The sequence below is a fragment of the Cyanistes caeruleus genome, chromosome 5 (genome assembly GCF_971803275.1).
Source record: "Cyanistes caeruleus chromosome 5, bCyaCae1.hap1.1, whole genome shotgun sequence".
Classification (NCBI taxonomy): Eukaryota; Metazoa; Chordata; class Aves; order Passeriformes; family Paridae; genus Cyanistes; species Cyanistes caeruleus.
Window position 1 is genome coordinate 30,735,320 of NC_141705.1, and position 7,528 is coordinate 30,742,847.

The window sequence follows — 7,528 nt, forward strand, 5'->3', positions numbered from 1 at the left end:
TGAAAAAATTATGATAAAAAAGTTAAGATAAAATCTATTTGGTACATTTAAATAAGGCATAAAGTAAGCAAAAAAGCTGTTTACAATGAAATGATGCAGAATAATTTTTGTGCTTTGCTACTTTGAAGCCTCAGACTAATTTTTCTTGATGAAATTCAATAGCCATTTTGAAGAGTGTTCGTAAGGTTTCCAATTTTTGGGGGGCTCTGAAGCACAAATATATAGTAACTCTTTAGGTAATCTGGTCCATCTGCCCATGTATGTACTGTGAGCCTGAGCAAAAGGGAATATAGTTGTCAGAGCCCTTTCCATGCTGATGCTATCTCAATTTTACTGTCTGCCTATTCACTCATGCTTCCTACACAGCACACATGTGTGCCTGGAGTAACTCCTAAGTGCATGTACCTTTGGGAACCACAATTGCTAAACCTTTCTTCTCACATTTGTTTTTATATAGAGCCTTGATGAATCTGGTGAATTTGCAGTGGCTTGGGAGCTCTTTGCCACTTCTTCAAGTAAGAGCACAACTATATGGTGAAGTCAAATAATAACTACTGCAGGATAATTAGAGTGTGGATTTTAAAACCAGAAATGTTTCTGTGTTAAGAAACAATGTTACAGTATCGTTGATGCTATAATCGCTGTAGAAGTTCAGAGAGGTCAAATTGCCGAAAGGGCCAGTTTTTGTTAAAAAAATGACTGTTTTTAGAACACCCTAAAAGGGACTTGTGTGAGTAGAAGCATAGGTGCTTTCTCCTGTGTGTTTTTGTGTTGTGTTGGTTTAATTTTTTTTCTGAATTGTATCTGATTGTATCGAATAATTCAAATCAAATATTACCATTGCCTCCAATCCTTGCACTTAGGAATTTATGTTGACCACACACATGGGCATGCTTATTTCTGACTGGCAGCGCCTTTGTGCATGTCAGATCAATCAAAGCAGATTAAAGCAACATTACAAAAGAACTGGATGCACAAAGCATGGGAAATGGAATGGGAGAAGTCATTTGTAAAAAAAAAAAAAAACAAACAAGGCCTTCAACAATATTTGCATTGTCTGGGTTTTTTTTAAGTCAGAAAATCATAACATCTACCTGTTCTAGGCACAGGGAATGAGTGCTAGCATAGACTCAACCAAGGGATTCAAAATTCAAAAGGACTCGCTCATTTTGTTGGTTTTTAAGCCACCTGGCTATTTTGCTATGTTACACTGCCGACCACAAACACAGTTGTAATTCCAACAGAGCATCCTGGACTAAGGAGTTTTAAGGTAGAAATTTATAAACTTGTGTTAACAATTAAAGATTCTACTCTACATAATGTTGTGATTTTCATGTTGCAAATGGAAATATTTGCATTTAAATACTGAACCAGGAAAATCCTGTTGTCTTAAACACCAAAGTAAACCTTTTATTTCATACTGCTCACTTACAAATTTGTTTCTAAACTTTCTGTTCTGTTTAGCTTTCTAGTACAAAATTAAAGAAATTAAAGCTTGGTCATCCTCATGGTTAGGGAAAATTACTTTGCTAATCTCTGCCAAGAGACACAGGTAAGATTGAAAATCTTTGCCTCCAATATAGAAAAACTGCAGTAAAGTTAATTTAAAAATGCTATAGCTGGAATGCTGAACAAAATCAAAAATAAAACAGAGCAACAAACCAGGCATACAAAGAAAAAAAAAACAACAAAAGAAAACACCCCACACCAAACCAAAGGAAAAAATACCCCAAACTCATTTGTTAGCTATTCAATCATCACAAGTCTCCAAGCATGGTCTCAAGATGGTGCAGTTTCTATCTGAGCTTTCTTATTAAATAACATACCTTTATTTTTTACAGCAAACTGGACTCTATCACTTCTAGAGCTCTTTAATAGACAGGAAAAGTAGGGATGTTTCTTTAAAATCTAATCAATGCCATCTAGATCACAGGCAATTACTTGGTTTTCTTCTAACTAAAAGAATATTGTTATTGCATATCACTAAAGTGTAAAGATGCAATTCTTTAGGTACTTAATTTTTTAATTTCCAGTTTCATATTAGGTATATTAGATTATTATAAATATATATAATATACCAGCTCCAGGTGTCACCAGATTGTACATAAACAGATATATTAACTGCCACTACTGGAATTCCTATCTTAAAACTCTGGGATTCTTTTGTAGTAATTTTTTTTTTCTGAAAAATGTAGTCTTTATTGCTTAAAATGACAGTGAATTGTTAACTTTTGTTATTCAGAGGTAAATCAGAATAACTTTGCTATATGGAACTTTTATATCAGACCAGAATCAATAGTTCATTCAATAGGGCTGTTTTATTAGTTCCACTATATAAATAAAGCCAAACACACAGATAAATATCTTTATTTATCAAATAAATATAATTTATCAAAGCATTTTCATGCGTATTTATTCCTAGACAATTATGTCACTTTATCCAAGTGCAGATGACGAAAATTAATGAGGAAAATAAACTGGTTGGTTTAGTGTTTCTTCCCCCCTTCCAAAGAATGGAATAACTATTAATACTATTCAGTAAGGAATCACCATTTAAAGAAAATATATTCTATTTCAAAGGAGACATATGAATATATGATAATTTTACATCCATGTGGAGTTTGAACTTCATATCTTGGCAGTTGCCTGCATGGAATTTCTACATTTACCTCTGCTGGAAATTCTTCTTTCTCAAAAAATTCCTTAACTCCTTTTGGAAAAAAATAAATTACCAAAAAAAAAAAAAAAAAAGAAAGTATGTAGAAATAATGAAATAATATAAAAAAATACAAAAGAGATGCATAAAAATTATGCAACTGGTGAGAATAAGAAAAAAAATAAAAGGAAAATTAAGAGTAAATTTTAACAGTACTGTTCAAATCAGTGAAGAATTTATTTTGATTTCAAATTTTAAACAGAAAAGATATTTCCTCAGTTCAGCTTTTTTTGTGTTGATCTAAAAAGCCTCTTGGGAAAAGAAAAACCTCTTGCAAAGTGCTAAACTTTCTGCTAATGTATTTGCAAGGTGCTAAATATGAATTTCTTTTTTATATGTCCATTCTAAATATTTTAATTAATACTGAAACACAGCTGTAGTTTATTTCTTAATATTCATTTAAGCTACTATTTTGCATTGAAAATTATTGACAAATGACTATTTTTGTTGAATGGATTTAAGGAAAAAACTCAAACTGGAAGACATTTGGTCCAGCATATAGTTTTTGCCTCTGAAACAGACAGGGTTGTACTAAATGAAGTTATTTTTCTCTGTTCTACCTCTCCAAAGTAGGAAATCAAGCTATTTTCTTCTTTGTTTAATTTTTTTTTGGATTTTTTTGATTGGTTGGTTGGTTGGTTGATTTTTCTTTTGGTTGGTAGGGTTTTTTTGTTTGTGCTGGATTTTTTCGAGATTTTTTGGTTGTGGGTTTGTTTTTTTGTATTTTTTTCCCTTTAAGTGATGTTTTTATGTCAGTGATTGTATTTGTTTTCCCCTGTAATTTACACTGCTTTTCAAAAATGGCCACTTCTTTCATAGTACATACTACATTCACAGTACACTGTGAAGAACACTAAAGCTATGCTGCAAAAAGCTGACAGATCCCTTTTCTTTGTATCTGCCCCAGTCATGGCTTAATTGCAGTAATGTGAGGAAGGTCAGGCTGCTTGCCCTTCTGGAGAGTATTTCCAATGAAAAATGGAAAGCAGGGAACAAAGCAGACAGTGCCTGTTGTAAAAGGTTCCCTATCATAGCCTTTTAGAGCTGAGACCGTAGAGTACACTGCATGGCACTCTCACACAAAATTTTAAACACACCTGTCTGAGTTTCTCTTGCTGTTGCAGCTGCTAGCAGTTCCATTAAAGGAAAGAATGTGAAGGTACACAGAGGGCATTTCAGCTGTTATCTTTTGAATATGCTGGGCTTTTCAGTGAGAGGAATATTCAAAGTGTGCTTTGGGCACACATCCGATTTTCTTGGTATTTTGCTTTGAATGATATGCTAATGTTAAGATGAACATTGGTGACTTATGTTCCCTTTTTCTCTACATTTAGCAGACTTAAGAAGTAATTTTAGTACCTGCTGCTGGATGGGCAATGTGGTGGGGTACAAGCAATCCCACAGATTTCTGGAATACATCGGTGACAATTATTTGGCACTGCAGAGAACAATCAGGAGAGAGACTTTGCTGCTACATATAAATAGGGAGGACCTAACCAGGGATGTGACAGTCATTGTCAACCTTAATCTGACTGACTGACATTGAAGTAGTACTGTTTAAGATCTTGAGCAAAGTGAGAAAACTCATGACTGCAATCAAGTCATTAAGTTCCAAAATAATGCATTTTGGCTCATTCAGGAAGATTATAGACAATATGAAAGAAGCAAGGCAAAGACTTAGAAAATTAATGTCTCCTGGCCCTTGATCTGGCAAGGCCTGTTCTCAGGAATTCCAGCTCTCTGCACCTAGTAAAAGGTTCTGGGGAGCACCTCCCACAGCAGAGGTGAGTTGAGTTGGATGTTGCTTAAGTGAAGTGGATGTAAGCAAGTGCGAGCTGCTGGAAATCCCTCAAGAATCCTGAAGGAGCTGGGTGATGTTGAGAAGCTGTTCATGAATGTCTTTAAAATATCATGCAAAAAATTAGTGACAAAAAAAGAAAACATTTGCTGCACCCATCTTTGAAAAGAAAAAGGAGGAGGATTTAGAAACTGCAAATTGATAGGCCTAAAGTCAGTACTCAGGAAAATTATGAAGCATATGCTCCTGAAATGTTTTGGAGACCAGAACAGAAAGGTTATTGGGAATGGTCATCTTAGCCCTACCAAAGGTAAGTGGTTCTTGACCACACTCATTGCTGTCTATGAAGAAATGAAAAGCTCTGCAGGCAAAAGAACTATGGATGTTGTTAATATTGACCTTAGCATTTCAGAATAAATCCCTCTCTTAGTGAGTACCATGGACTGTATGTAACACTCTTCAGCATTCACTGCTGTGGAACATTTCCATTAGTGGGCTGGATGTGAAATGGTCTACTCCTGCCTTACCAGGGACACATCACAGGAGCCTCAAGCTGAAGCAATTGTCTGTAAGGAACTTCAGACATTTCAAAAATGTCAAATGTGAAACCTTGCACGTGGGATCAAACAACCCAATGCAGTGGTACAAGCTGAAGACTGACTCAAATGGGGAAGTAACTCTGCTGAAAAAAGCAAGAGGCCATCTGAGCATCTTGAAGCTTGAGTGGCTTGAGTGGAGTCAAAAACCCTCCAGCCTAAAACTTATTCCATGTGTCCATGAATGGGTTAGCATGGAATGGCAGCTAATTTTATCTTGTATGACCTGAGAGAACTAGAATCTGTAGAGGGAAAAGAATTAGTAAGATGAAATGCTTTCTCTCTTTTTCTCCTTTTCTTGGTTAAATTCAGAATGATGGTTTGCTCTCTGTACAGTTCTTTTCAATTACTTTTTGCCTACAGAAAGATAAAGTTAAAAGGATGATTTCAAATAGACATACAAAAAGCCAAAGCTTTCATTTCCTCTCTGTTGAAAGAAACTGAAGCTTAGGAAGGCTTAAGAAGTGGTTCAGATAGGAATACTTCTTTTTCCTGGAAGCTGTGATATAAACAACATTGAAATGTGCTTTCTCCTCTACCCCCATTGAATTTGCATTTTTCAATCAGCTTCAGTGATAATTAAATTTAAAAATGGAGAATTTAATCCTAAAAATAGTAAAAAACTTCACCAAACCCAAGAAAGTAGCAAAAGAAAGAAGTAGGCAAAATATTTGGGTGAAATGTCAGTAATTTAACCAACAGAGAACATTAACAATTGCTTTCTTGAGCATAACACAGCTGAACATGAGAGGTTAAAGCTTAGTTTAAAGGACAAAGCTCTGTGCTGTATGTAGTATCACTGCAAGTCAGCTCAAATTCTTAATGGGAAGAATTGTGCTAACTTACTACTGTTTCTGCATATCTGTATTGCATGGACAAGAGTTGAGGGAAAGTCATCCATTTGGGGGATGTTGAGAAACTGGAAAAAAATAGGTATAGTTTTATTGATAAACTATATACTACAACACTGAAATTACTTCTAAAAAAATGCCAAATCAAATTTTAAAGAGATTCATAACATAAGATGTAGAAGTGCTGAAAAAATATCTCCTATATTTTGCATTATCTCATACAAGAGAGGCTGGTTCATTAGCTGCTTTGTCTTTAAAAGAGGAAATTCTTTTGAAAAGGTGAATAGATAGTCTTGAGTCAAACACAGTCCTATGAGAACAAAAGACATTATTTTTTTATTCATACATAATAGCTATCAATCTTTGATTGATAAAATTGTATGTAATCAAATAATGAAAATAAAAATGTTGTTTTGCAATGAGCAGTTACATATTTTCCCAAGACAAGGTCAGACAGCCTCTTAGCTCTGCCTTTATAAACTGGACTCTATGAAGGAGTGGAAAACAGATTCTAAAGAGAAGATATGCTCTGAAAAAGATGGATGTGCACTGAGTATTGCCTGGACTAAGCTCAGAGGTTTTACATATTGCAACTTTGGGAATGTGATGGCATAATGTCCCCACTACCAAACTCCTTAACATGCAGAGACCATATGGGATTTTGACAGAGGCAGCATGACATCAGTTCAATTTCCTTTTTCTTCTAAATCTTAGAAGTATTCATATATACAGATTACTGTTTACCTATCCAACCGAGAGTTAGTTCTTTTAATACACAGAAAGAAGGTAGGAGGATTTCTGGTATATGAGCCTGTAGAAAACATGGTTTGATGTGAATTTTGTACATTGAAGAAATTATAAAGCATTACTTAGTTACAGACTCAGGGGTAACTGCAATTAATTTGGGTAACTTTATAGTTACAAATTAGGAAACAAGGAAACATTTTCAACAAGAGTGGGAGAATTTGTGTTCTATTATGAATTTTGGAAACAAACATCTTAGTTTTAAAGCAAGCCTAATAGTGTATAATTTCTGTTTTGTATTTTTAGAATGCTTTGAAGGTTTGACACACCTTATGAATTATCATGTGGGCCTGTACCAGCTGTAGTTTTGACAGTTAGCCTCTTCATCAAAAGGCTTTTCTCTTAAAAAATACTCCTACAGTGAAGGTAGAAATAGACTGTGATGTACAAAGTAAATATCTATATATTGCTCCTTGATAGCTTTTTAAAACAAATTTTCCCAGTCCTTCTGATAAAATATGGCCATCTTTTTGATACAATTGGTCTTGTCTGTCTTTTCACAATATAGCCTTTTAGCTATCTTATTATAACTCTAATTTAAAAATATAAAGTAAAAAAAAAAAGGAAACTTAGCCCTTTTCACATGCAGTGCTGGTTATAATTTCTTTCATTCACTCTCAGTGACACTCCCAAGATAAAACAATTTAAACTTCAGAATAGGAACATCATAGTTTATAGCCACATTATTATTCTTCATGATAGAAGAAATTTCCCAGTGGTCAGCATAAGAAAGCACATAGAATTCTCATAGGAAGTAATGATC